The sequence below is a fragment of the Mustela erminea genome, chromosome 3 (genome assembly GCF_009829155.1).
Source record: "Mustela erminea isolate mMusErm1 chromosome 3, mMusErm1.Pri, whole genome shotgun sequence".
NCBI lineage: Eukaryota > Metazoa > Chordata > Mammalia > Carnivora > Mustelidae > Mustela > Mustela erminea.
Window position 1 is genome coordinate 65,108,182 of NC_045616.1, and position 13,322 is coordinate 65,121,503.

Below are 13,322 nucleotides of genomic sequence, written 5' to 3' on the forward strand. Positions count from 1 at the left end.
CTTTTTATAGTGGGAAATACTTAGAAATACTGAGCACAGGAAGTATGGGGTATCTTTCAGTAATAAGCCTTACATCCTCAACATCAGCTTTAGAATTACTCACAATTAGAATTCACGTGTTTCCCCTAATATTAAGAAATATTTACTATTTTAATCTGAATTAACTTTGCTGAAACAGATATTTTCTCTGAAGCCATCAAACAGTCCTTCAAATCATGTTCATAATGAAGCCATGATGTGACTATGGGGGGGCTGAAAAACATGCACTCTGGAAGAGTTCCAAGAATATTACCAAGAACCTGCAACTGCTGGGGTTGGCCAGTTGGGAGAGTAATGGTGTTTCCACAACAAAGCAAACTGAAACAAATGCAGGCCCATGAGCACCATCAGAGAGAAGGGTGGTCTTTGGGGCCAGAGAGAAATGGCCAGCAACCCGGGGTGAACAGAACACCATGGCTGAGTAGTCCAACAGATTACACCAGCAGTAAAGTATTACTGTCCCCCTACTTGGTTCAACCAAAATAAACACAAGCAAAATCCAGCCCACAACAGGTTGGATAAACATGTAGACTCCTACCAAGAACAATACGCTCAGCGCTCAAAATACTGTACAGTGACATAGCCAATATACTCAGAATTGTCACAGAACTCTGAAAACTTACCACCAAAGCAAAGACACCAACAATTCTCAGCTGAGAGCTACAACTGTTTGGGTGAGGACATTAAGGGATCAAAGGCACCCGGTTTGTCATTAAGAACAAAAACAGGGGGCGCCTGGGTGACTCAGTTGGTTAGGCGACTGCCTTCAGCTCAGGTCATGATCCTGGAGTCGCAGGATCGAGTCCCACATCGGGTTCCCTGCTCAGCAGGGAGTCTGCTTCTCCCTCTGACCCTCTCCCCTCTCATGCTCTCTCTCTCACTCTCCTCAAGTAAATAAATAAAATTAAAAAAAAAAAAGAACAAAAACAGAAGTCAGTCCCACTCCTGATAGTGTTTAACATTTTTTAAAAATTTTCTTATTTTTTTAAATTTCTTTTCAGTGTTCCAAGATGCATTGTTTATGCACCACACCCAGTGCTCCATGCCATACGTGCCCTCCACAATACCCACCACCAGGCTCAACCAACCTCCCACCTCCTCCCCTCCAAAACCCTCAGTTAGTTCCTCAGAGTCCACAGTCTAATGGCAAGGAATGAAAAGATTAGTCTTCATTCCAAAATAAGCCTGTAGTTTATATCAGAAGAGATTTGTAATAAATGAAGCTGGGAGTACCTCAGCTTTGCTTGCCCCTCTTTTGGGCTCTAGTAGCTGAGACCATCCAGACACACTGAGAGGAAACTATGATTAGCACCTATCACCACTCAGTTACAGGACAGGGGATGATTTCTTTACAATGACAGCAGATTCATATGCAAGACAAATGACACCTAGACAATTTTACTTGAAGACTCAAGGCATTACTCCTAGGAGACGGGCATTAGGAGCTCTGTTAATAGCTCCCCCATGCCAAGTGAATAGCATACTGAGATAGTAGTGCTCGGTCCTGAAGGTAAATGGAATCTGCTACTTAACAGCTAGTACTTTACATGTGTGGTGACCTCTACATAAAATTTCTTTTTGCCACAAATAAAGGCTTTAAAATAATGAAAGTCAACTTTGAAGTATTGTAGACAGTTGCCTTTTTGGTTTTGCTAGGTTTCTCTTTTGTCTGAATGACATCTAAACCTCTTCCTTTTTTTTTTTTTTAAGATTTTATTTATTCATTTCACAGAGAGAGATCACAAGTAGGCAGAGAGGCAAGCAGAGAGAGAGGGGAGGAAGCAGGCTCCCTGCTGAGCAGAGAGCCCAATGCGGGGCTTGATCCCAGGACCCTGAGATCATGACCTGAGCCACCCAGGCGCCCCCGTTATTTGGGTCTTTATGGCAGGCAAGACCCTCCCTCATGATTCAAAAATGGACATTTCTTGTGCTGGTCTTTGGCAGTCCTATGTCCTAGGTTCAGCTCAGCATGTCCCATTTCAGATTCTAAATTTGGGGGGAGACATGAAGACCCAGAGGTCAGAGAGATTGTTCATGCCATGAATAGAAGTGACTGCAAAGGGAATCAGCCACACAGTTCAGCAGCAGCACCACCACCAAACCCAAATTCCACTGGTGATGAGACAAGACTTTGTGCTGAGCTCTTCTGAGTTTGGATTTCCATCCATCTTCTAATTACTTCCCATTTTGCCTAAATCAGGGTACTGTAGCCTGATCCACACAATGGAAGAAGTATTTTCACAGAAGTGGTAAGAAATGAATTAACCTTATGAACAAGCATTTACTTTGTATAAGGAGGGAGTTGTTAGCAAATATAATAAGAGAACTCACTCTTTTGTCTCACCTAACATTTTTTTGTCTGTTTTTATTTTCTCAACACTAACATGTTGGGAAGAAAATGTTCATTTAAAATCTCTTACTTCATAAAACCAACTTATGATGCTAGTCCAAATAGCATTTACCTTTGGGGTATGTAACAACTGGGAAGGGGCACAAAAATGTGCTAGACAGTGTTCTCTTCCTTGATTTGGGTGATGATGATGATAGAAACAGGTTTTTGTAAAAATGTGCCTGTGTACTCTTAAGATTTGTCCATGTATGGGGCACCTGGGTGGCTCAGTCAGTTAAGCACCTGCCTTTGGCTCAGATCATGATCCCGGGGTCCTGGGATAGTGCACCGGGTTGGGCTCCCTGCTCAGGGGAGAGTCTGCTTCTTTCTCTGCCCTCTCACCACTTATGCATGTACTCTCTCTCTCTGTGTCAAATAAATAAAATCTTAAAAAAAAAATTTGTGCATGTAATTCCATGTGAGTTTATCTAAATGCCACAGGTACATAAACACAAAGATAAACGTGTGGCCCAAAAGTTGTGCTAATGAAAATGTCATCCTACTGATTAAAGCAAACAAAGAATGTTCTCAAAATATGCTTTTGTACATACATCTGCTTTGACCTTGGACTTCCCTGGGCATTTTATTCTGACAATGAAAGAATTACCACTGGACACATTTCAATGCCCAGTGATTTTCCTCAGTGCCTTCCAGAAAAAGACACATCTAGCTCTGGTGTCTTTTCTCTCTACACCTTCAACATGTGAATCAAAAATCTCTGCTGGGTTCCAAGGAAGAAAGCTGAAGTCCTACATTCCTACCTCACTATACCACAATTCCCAAACTCAGAGGCTGACGTTGTCCTTCTTCAAGCCCTGCCTCCGTTTTCTTTCTGGTTCCAGAGATGATGATGATAATTAACTATGTGCTAGCCAATGATGCAGGCACTTTATAAGGCCAACTACCTACTCTCCTCACTGTATTCACGAGGACCAAGACACAGGGAGGTTAAATTACTTCCTTGATGTTAAAATGCTAACGCAGTATGACTGGGTCAACCTGTATCTCCCATTTCATGTCACTTACCAGATCTAAACTCCAGGTTATTCTCAACTTTGTTCTTTCTTTCAGTTTCCCTGGTGAGGAAATAATGACAAATTTCTCCGTAAGGACCTCCATTTGCCATTTAAAATTTTGCACATGTGCACCCACACTTACTCAAGGCAGGACAAGTATTGCCAAAAAGAGGAAGGAATACATCAACCTGGAACGTGCATATATTACTGCTCTGTACTCCTTCAAGTTAAGAACCAAAAATATTTTATTTACCATGAAAATGTCCATGGCCTATTTCCAAGTTACAAAAGTCCATCTTACAAATCTAAGAAGTATTCACCATGACCAAACCCTTAGGTGACTGTCCCCTTCCTACAAAATACCATCATGGCTCCCTCTCTCCAGACTTCTGAGAGGTGGTGTTCAAAAACATGTCAATATCACCTCTCAAATTGTTCTACTAGATGCTTCTCTCTGTTTCAGAATCCAATCAACGGGCCTAGAAAGACACTAAGGACTCCATTTCCTCTCCCTGTGCCCTTGGCCAACCACTCCCTGCCCCCAAATTAACCTTCACCTGTTCCAACAGGCAAAGGTAAGTCGTATCAGCAAGAAACTACAGCATCTACAATTTGACACTTAGTCCTGTGTCAACACAATGTGAGGGAAAACAAAGAATTTTACAAAGCAATTATAAAGACAGAATAATAAAAAGTCCAAGAGAGGTCCTGGGAAAATGGCTGGCTGCATTTGAGAATATGTTGGAAATGATCTCCCAGAATTTGCCTGTGTAATACGTTCTACCAGTCTGGACCTTGGGAAATGGGTTTTCCATACAGACTTAAAAACAGCCTTTGTGGGGCACCTGGGTGGCTCAGTGGGTTAAGCCTCTGCTTTCGGCTCAGGTCATGATCCCAGGGTCCTGGGATCGAGCCCCACATCAGGCTCTCTGCTCAGGAGGGAGCCTGCTTCCCCCTCTCTCTCTGCCTGCCTCTCTGTCCACTTGTGCTGTCTGTCAAAAAAAAAAAAAAATGCTTAAAAAAAAAAAAAGATTAAAAACAGCCTTTGTGGGGCGCCTGGGTGGCTCAGTCATTAAGTATCTGCCTTCAACTCAGGTCATGATCCTCAGGTCCTGGGATCAAGCCCTGCATTGGGCTCTCTGCTCAGCAGGAAGCCTGCTTCTCCCTTTCCCACTCCCCCTGCTTGTGTTTCCTCTTTCTCTGTGTCTCTGTCAAATAAGTAAAATAAAATCTTTCAAAAAAAAGATTAAAAATTTTAAAAAGAGGTGCGCCTGGGTGGCTCAGTGGGTTAAAGCCTCTGCCTTCGGCTCAGGTCATGATCCTAGGGTCCTGGGATTGAGCCCCACATCGGGCTTTCTGCTCCACAGGGAGCCTGCTTCCTCCTCTCTCTCTCCCACCCCCCCCTCTTTGCCTCTCTGCCTGCTTGTGATCTCTGTCTGTCAAGTAAATAAAATCTTAAAAAAAAATTCTTTTTAAAGATAAAAATAGCCTTTGTGGGTACATTACGAAGCTTTTCCACAGTAACTATGCCTTATCATATATGGCATTTGCATAAAAATTTGTATTTCATATAGTAATTTTGTTTTCTTAGGACTGTGGCATGTCCCCCATTTCCAAGTACAAGTGGAATGAGGCATTTGGGGAAAGCACAAAAAATAGTGACTAAAGGAACCCCTCTCAACAAATGCTCACTATATTTATATTTTAGTAATTATACTTCATAAATCAATGAAGTAGTAAACTCCAAATTCAGAACAAAGTTGATATTATCCTACAACCAATTTCCTCCCATTTCCCCTCCAAGAAAGAATGAAAGAAGGGCATTTCATAAACTAGGTTAAGAGCCTGGAATGCAAGTAGTGGGAATATGCCTGAGTTCTGCTAGTCTAATGAGAACTTTTCTATTGTTCTGTGTATAATAGAAACATGCTGATAATTTCAAGGGAAAAGTTCACTGAACTTTGTGCCTGTTCCAAATACTTTTTTTCCCCATTTTCTCCACTGGTTAACATGCATGCAAAATTCTATGCAAATTGAGCCCAGGCTTGCTGGAACCATTGGCACAGCCTCAGCAGCAAGCTAGAAACTGGCGCTGGCCATGGAGTACACTGTAGGTATCAAGTCACATATAGGGGGTGGGGAAGAAAGCATCCATCTCACCAGGAATCAGAGAAAGGTGAATAAAGATCAAGCGATCTTTACTTCCACTTCAGTCAAAAAGACTACTTGTAGTTTTACTTTATTTTTTTTAATCATTTTATTACCTCATTTATATCAACAAAAAGAATTCCTATTCTATGTATATGGAATCTTTCTTTGGGTGAAAAAGAAATTCCATTATTGCTGAATCCTGACAAAGGCATTACAAGAAAAAGCTACAGACCAATGTTTCTCATGAACATAGGAAAAAAACCCACAAATATTAGAAAACTAAGTTCAACAACACACAGAAAGGATAACATACACAACCAAGCGGGTTTTATCTCAGGAATTCAAGACTGGCTCAACATTCACATATCAATGTAATTCACCATATTAACAGACTACAGAAGAAAAATACTTTTTGTGCATCTACTGAGATAAGGCTTAACCAAGTTCAGCATCCACTGATAATAAAAACTAGTCAGTGATAAAGAAAAAACTATGCTGGATAGAAACACTAAAGTCTCGCTGGTAAATTCAGTCTCACAGAAGTACAGATTAGCAATTACAAATGCACTAAGAACAAGCAAATAAATGTGTGTTGTTAAAAAGACCCAAGTTTCTCACTGTGAAAGACAAGAGTTATACTTCAAAGGTGAATACTAGAGCAAATTTTGTGATGCTAGACTGGAGTCAAAGCAGCTCATATTTCTTTTCATAAATATAGAAGGGGAACATAAAATACAGGTAAGTTTGTATAAGGGATTAGTGTAAATACATACATTTCCAAGTTCTACCCACTCTGAGAGCCCAGAAGCAGTGACACTCCAGTGGCAAGGACATGCCCAGAGCCCAGATCTTGGTTTCTTTACCCCATCCTCCAATGAAAAGGAAACAAGGATCCTTGGGGAAATGGCTGAGTCAGGGAAGATACAAGAGCAACTTGGAGCATCTTGTGATACCAAAGAAGCCATTTCCAACAACAAAAGCAGATAGAAGCATTTCAAAGAGACAGTGGAGCTCATCTGAACGAGCTCTCAATGTCAAAAGCTGAAATAACTTGAGCAAATAAGTAAGAGTATGTGGTTGTAACACAAAGAATAAAATAAATATCCAGGAGTCCATATGACATAGACTTCCTTACATAGGAATTCCAATCAATATAGAAGGAACAAGAGAAAAAGAAAGTCGCTATTCAAACACCACAGTAATAATTTCTACAGGAGGATCCATGAATGAATGCTATAATTAGTGGGCAAGTTAAGGACCAATGGCTGGCTGCACTTGAGAATATGTTGGAAATGGTCTCCTAGAATTTGCTGTGTAATAGGTTCTTGGTCCTCAGGACCGTTCTATAGGGCCTGCAACCTGAGCAGTTGTGCAGTCTTCCATGCTCAGAAGAGTCTACCAGTTGGTTTCTTCTCTGTTGCTGCCATCTTGAAATTTTTTAATAATTTTAATAATAATAATTTTTTAATAATTTTGAACATGGAGCCCCACATTGTCATTGCTTTGGCCTTACAAATTATGTCATTGGTTTTGTAATGATCTGAAGTTTCTCCCATTGTATATGTATTAATTACCATACTGATTTTAACATATACCCATAAATTCTGAACTTAATTCACCTTTCCTTTGCTTGTGGCTAATCCGAGTGACTCACTTCTAACAAACAGTATAGAAAGAGAGAGAAAAAAATAGTAACTTTACTGTGGAGAATCCTAGAAGACACTGCCCTAACCAAGTGATCTAAATAGACATCACCTGTAATTAGACATATTGTCTATGACTTAATATAGTAAAAACAGGTGATTTTCATAGATAAGTCAGCTTTTATTAATGATGCAAGAGTTTAATGGTACATGAGTACAGTCATTGCAGCATTACTTACAAAAATTTGCAATAATGCAAGATATATAAACTATGGAAGTGTCTGTCAGATGAATGGATAAAGAAGATAGGGTAAGTATACAATGGAACGTTACTCAGCAATAAAAAAGGAAACCCTGCCATTTGTAACAAGATGGACAGACCTGGAGGGCACTAGGCTGAGTGAAATAAGTCAAAGACAGAGACAAACACTGTCTGATCTCACTTATATGTGAAATCTAAAAAAGCCAAACTCGTAGAAACAAAGGGTAGAATGATGGTTACCCTGGGCTGGGGCATGGGGAAAACAGAGAGAACTTGGGTTAAGGGCACAAACTTTCATTATAAGATGTGTAAGTTAGAGGGACCTAATGAACAAAGCAGTGATTACAGTTATCAACTTTTGCATATAATACAGTATTAAGACCATATTTTAAATGTTCTAACCACCATAAAGAACCGGTAATTTTGTGAGGTGATGGAGGAACCGCAGCCATAACCCCCTTTGCAATATATAAGTGTATCAAATCAGCAAATTGTACACATTTAATTTACAGTGTTACATGTCAATTAAAGCCATTTACTTGGAGTTTATATGTATAATGACTTAATATATATTAAATATTTATTAAGATCTCAATTTGTGAAGATTATACCTCAATAAAGCTGGAAAATAAATAATACTAGAAGTCCATGATGCTTAGAATTAAGTTTTAGAACAAACAGAAAGATGAAGAACAAAACCAAAATAGGCCCCAAAGCTGAGGGAAAGCAGAGGACATAGAATCAGAACGCTCTAATGGCACCACTCATTCCATGACCTGGACAAGACTCACTCCCAGCTGGGAGTGTAAGCACACCCTCAACAAGGAGGTGGGACCAGATATTTGTTAAAACTTCAGAACTAGGGGTGCCTGGGTGGCTCAGTAGGTCGGGCCTCTGCCTTCAGCTCAGGTCATGATCTCAGGGTCCTGGGATCAAGCCCCGAAATCAAGCTCCCTGCTGAGTGGGGGAGCCTGCTTCCCCCTCTATCTCTGCCTGCTGCTCTGCCTACTTGTGATCTCTCTCTCTCTCTCTGTCAAATAAATAAATAAATAAAATCTTAAAAAAAAAAAGAACTTCAGAACTAGGCAGGATGTCAACGTGGATCTATAAAAGCAATTCTCATACCTATTGTATTGTTCACAAGCAAAGCCTGAGCCAGCATTATTGTTCTATAAGATAAAAAACACAACAACAAAAACATTTTAACCGATAACCATCCCAGACAATGAAAGTTGCAATAGAAATTCCCAGGCTATTCACAACCCATGTGACAGACTTATCACGTCTAGTGGATTAGGGTCTTCGTAATTATCTTAATTGTCTTCCAGTCCTGACATTTCAGTGTTTTAGTTTACTCCCAGCCAGTAGGGGATTACTCATCAACTTCTAATATTCCAGAAACACACACACCTTTTCATACTAGAAAATATAAAAATTCATGCCTTTGATACAACGTTGGTTGTGTTTCTATTTTGTTCAGAGAATGACATGTAAATTTCTTTGGTTCATGGAGAGTCTTTCGTGGGATGACTACATACATACGGCTCTATTCCAGAACACCTATGTTAGTAATTTACATCTACCTATCTGGGCGCTTCCCACTTTCTGTTCAGGTTCAGTACGGTAAGATACTTTGTATGCCTGTCCTTTGGAACTCCCAAGCCAGCCCACTCTGTCAAGCCCTCTTCCTATCCCTGGACTGAAATAGGAATGCCATTTCCTACACCAAGGCAGAAGTAATGTCCCCACCAACAATGGGTGGCCAAAGCATAGCCACTCTATTACCTACTATTACTTCCTTATACCCTTTACATATGTACACTATCACCCTTACCTCAAGAATGAATCACCTGTGGACGTTCCAACTTCTCAGCTTGCTTCTCTGCTCTGATCCTAGGTAACTACAGAATGAGGCCAAAACAGGCCAAGAGTGAAAGGAACGCTTATTCTCAAGTACAACTCTGGTAGAGATTCTGTGGAGAGTGTGGCATGTGATGCTATACCGATAGGCAACAAGGTAAGCAAGCACACATTCCAGGGCGAGGACTGAGGTCCACAGAGGTGTCAGACCCAGGAAGAACACAAGGCAGCAGGTTTCAGGTGACCAGGTCAGGATCCAAATTCCAGTATTCCTATCTCTGCAGAGACCAAGCATGATAGGGTCAGAGTTACCAATCTGAAAACGCATCTATTTACTTAACAGCCCTTTGAGTTAAAGGTCAAAGTCACATGCTACTCATACATATCCTCAGAGCATCACATTTTGTTGACCTTAAGAAGCAGGAGCAGGACAGAGAGAAAAGAAAGGGAGAGGTGGGAAAAGCCTATTAACCCACCAAGTTGTTGGCCCCCACAGCCCCCTGTCCACCTTGTCTTCCTATAAGTAGCCATATCTTATAAGGGACCTTCATGCAAATGTCTCCCTTACCTAGGGAAATAAGTCACATGCTCGCATGTTTTTTCCCCCTCCAACCTATGTATTTGACAGAATTTCCTTATGTAAGTCAAGATGTGTAAATTTAAAACAGTCATTTTTCTCTGCATAAGTTTGAGTCCTATAATCAGTGTTTACTGAGTATCTCATCCACTCCATGATCAGTACTCAGTGATGAAGAGCAGATGCAAAGTCTCAGTTCCCATAGCTGGCTCTCACAGTTCATGTTCCAGTAAGCAATCACTAATTGGGACCCATCAATTTTAAAAGAATCTGTAAAATATTTTATGTTTCGCCATGGTACATTTAACCTTGGCAAAGGAGTCAAAATCACTTTTAATATTGTTTTGTTTCTTGATGTTTAACAGTCTTCATTTGAATAATCTATGTCAGAGGCTCACAACAGCCAACAGGATTTCATCTGCTGCTTTTATGGGCTATTGCTGTCTCTCTGTCCAAGGAGCCCTTCTGAAGGAGTGTAGCCTAAGGATAGCCAACATTCTGACCCCTCCATGCCTAGCTCCATTCAGAACTTTGATGGCCGCTGGACCTACCGCCTTAGCACACTGGGATACAGTTGATTCTACCCAAGTAGACCACCATAAAATAGCAGCAGCCACAGAAACACCATCTCACTCCAGCGCCCCTAAAACCTGGGTCTAAGCAGGCTACAGGCAGGCGGTCATTGGTGGGTATTCATAGGTCTACTAATAAGCCACTTCACTCACCACCAGCATCATTGGAGGTCAACATCTGTGATGACAAAACAGTCCAGGAAAATGTATCCTTCAGATACCTAGAGTGGTCCAGGAAATCCAAAGTCCTGGAAACTCTAATGTGAAATTGTATATCCCCTGGCCCACAGCAAGCATGCTAAAACTAAGTCTCCTTCCCCACCCCCAGAAACCAACACAAAATCAAATGGCTAGCTCATCTTTCAGAGGTGTGCATACTCAGAATTTGGAGAGACGGGTTAACCTAACTAGGACACTGGCCATTAAGTGTCTTAATTATATAAAAACTGGGAAGGACGCTGTTCACAGTATGTATGATTCGTCAATAAATAATCACTGAGTGCTAACTCTCCAAGTGCCACATGTTGCCTGACGCTCACCACAAATATCAGAGATAACCAAAAGCTTCAAGTAGACAAGATCAGGTAGCAAATGTTAAGTTAGTACTCATCAAAAGAGAAGGTAAGAGCATTAGCTGAGTAAAACAGTGATCCAAAGGGGTACATGCACCCGAATGTTTATAGCAGCAATGTCCACAATAGCCAAACTATGGAAAGAGCCTAGATGTCCACCAACAGATGAATGGATAAAGAAGATGTGGTATATACATGCAATGGAATACTATGCAACCATCAAAAAACCTGAAATCTTGCCATCTGCAATGACATGGATGGAACTAGAGGGTATGGGGCTAAGTGAAATAAGTCAATCAGAGAAAGACAATTATCATATGATCTCACTGATACAATGAATTTGACAAATAAGACAGAGGATCATAGGAGAAGGGAGAGGAAAAGTGAAACAAGATGAAACCAGAGAGGGAGACAAACCATAAGAGACTCTTAATCTTGGGGAACAAACTGAGGGTTGCTGGAGGGGAAGGGGATGGAAAGGAGGGGTAGCTGGGTGATGGACACTGGGGAAGGTATGTGCTATGGTGAGTGCTGTGAATTGTGTAAGACTGATGAATCACAGACCTGTACCCCTGAAACAAATAATACATTATATGTAACTAACTAAGTAAATAAATGAATGAATAAATAAATAAATAAATAAAGTTTGTTGTTAGAGCCAGAATAGAGGAGGGAAATGGTGTAACTCAAAGTAGGAGAGGACACAATTTATCTTTAAAGGCCTTTTTTTTTTTTTTTTTTTTTTTAATAAGCGGGACTTAATGGTTGCTTGCCTTGGTTGTTTCTGTCTCCATGTGTCAATGGCTTTCAATGGATAAGATATCCCCTACCTGTTTTAAATATTTTATGAAGACAAAACAATTCATAGAATTACATGCCACCTAAGAGGAGCTGAGTCGTAAGTATAAGCATCACAGTTGTGAAATTCCAAGTACTTCAGTCCCCATAATGTTAAATCCTTCAATACACACATGAAAGTGTATTCCACCCACACTTCCCAAATTGTGTATGTGAACCTCCAGTCTCCTTCGTCCTGCTCTACTGAATATTAATCAGCAGCAGTGCGAAAACCTCCCAATACAATATATCAGGATGATGTCCCAGTGAACCAGTGTTCTGGCACACTGCTGGAGGGAACAGGCTATTCTAGAAACTCTTCTGCCATATGCCATGACTGTGTTTGGTGGCCACTGAACCTGCTGGTTAATCATAAATCCCAACCCAAGACATTTATCAACTCCATGATGAGGTGAAATGTGACCTTGCTGGAGACACAGCAAAGAGTCTTCACCTGGGACACATTGTAACAGCACACTTAACTTAAGAAAGTGAGAGAGAAAGAAAAAAATGCCAAGAAAAACACATCAAAATGCCTCATGTAATCTACCTCCTGTCTAATTCAAACCAAAAACACAGAGGGAAAAAAATGATCATATGGTCAAGATAAAAGGCTACGCCCTAAATAAAGAGAAAGAGAATGATTGAGATAAAAATGAAAAAGTAAAAAATCACTACCACCAATGTAATTAAGTAAAGTTGACTAGGCAAATCCAATTATAAAGGAAGTTAAGATTGATGTGAAGAAAGTCCTTCAAGAGAATCCTCCTACCTTTCAGACATCTGAGACTTGTTCTGCCATAAATTGTTGCTTGAAAAATAACCTAGAATGTGTTTTCTGACCATTCAGAAGCTCTTTTTTTAAAAAAAAAATATTTATTTATTTACTTGACAGAGATCACAAGTAGGCAGAGAGCCCCACGCGGAGCCCGATCCCAGGACTCTGGGATCATGACCTGAGCCGAAGGCAGAGGCTTTAACCCACTGAGCCACCCAGGTGCCCCCATTCAGAAGCTCTTAAAGGTGCTTTCATAATACTCTGTAGGTGCCAGCTCGAAGAATTTGAAATTTGTTCTTATGCCAGGATTATGTTTCAAGTTTCTCCCCATTGTTGCTGATTTTTACATTCAGTTTATTTTAAAAGCCTTTTATTTAAAGAAAAAATCCTCAACTGGTTCATGGCCTGGCTTACTAACTCTGGTTGGCTAAGTTTACATTTGGAAAGGTTTTCCATAAAGGCAACCTCTGAAGACAAGGATTAAAGCAGTTCCCTTAGGTACTACCAGGAGATTCACTGACCAAACTAGGCCAACAGCTGGACCCCTCCCCAGAGCTTTAACACCTTGAGGCCAACATAGTTACACACATTTGTCTTCTGGGAGAAGCAGAGACGGCCCAACAACT

At 40.7% G+C, this 13,322-nt stretch overlaps 1 protein-coding gene across 7 annotated transcripts in view; it reads right to left on the minus strand.

The window, feature by feature from the left end:
- ARHGEF28 (Rho guanine nucleotide exchange factor 28) overlaps positions 1 to 13,322 on the minus strand; it is a 317,873-nt gene that overhangs the window by 214,962 nt on the left and 89,589 nt on the right. The window lies entirely within an intron of this gene.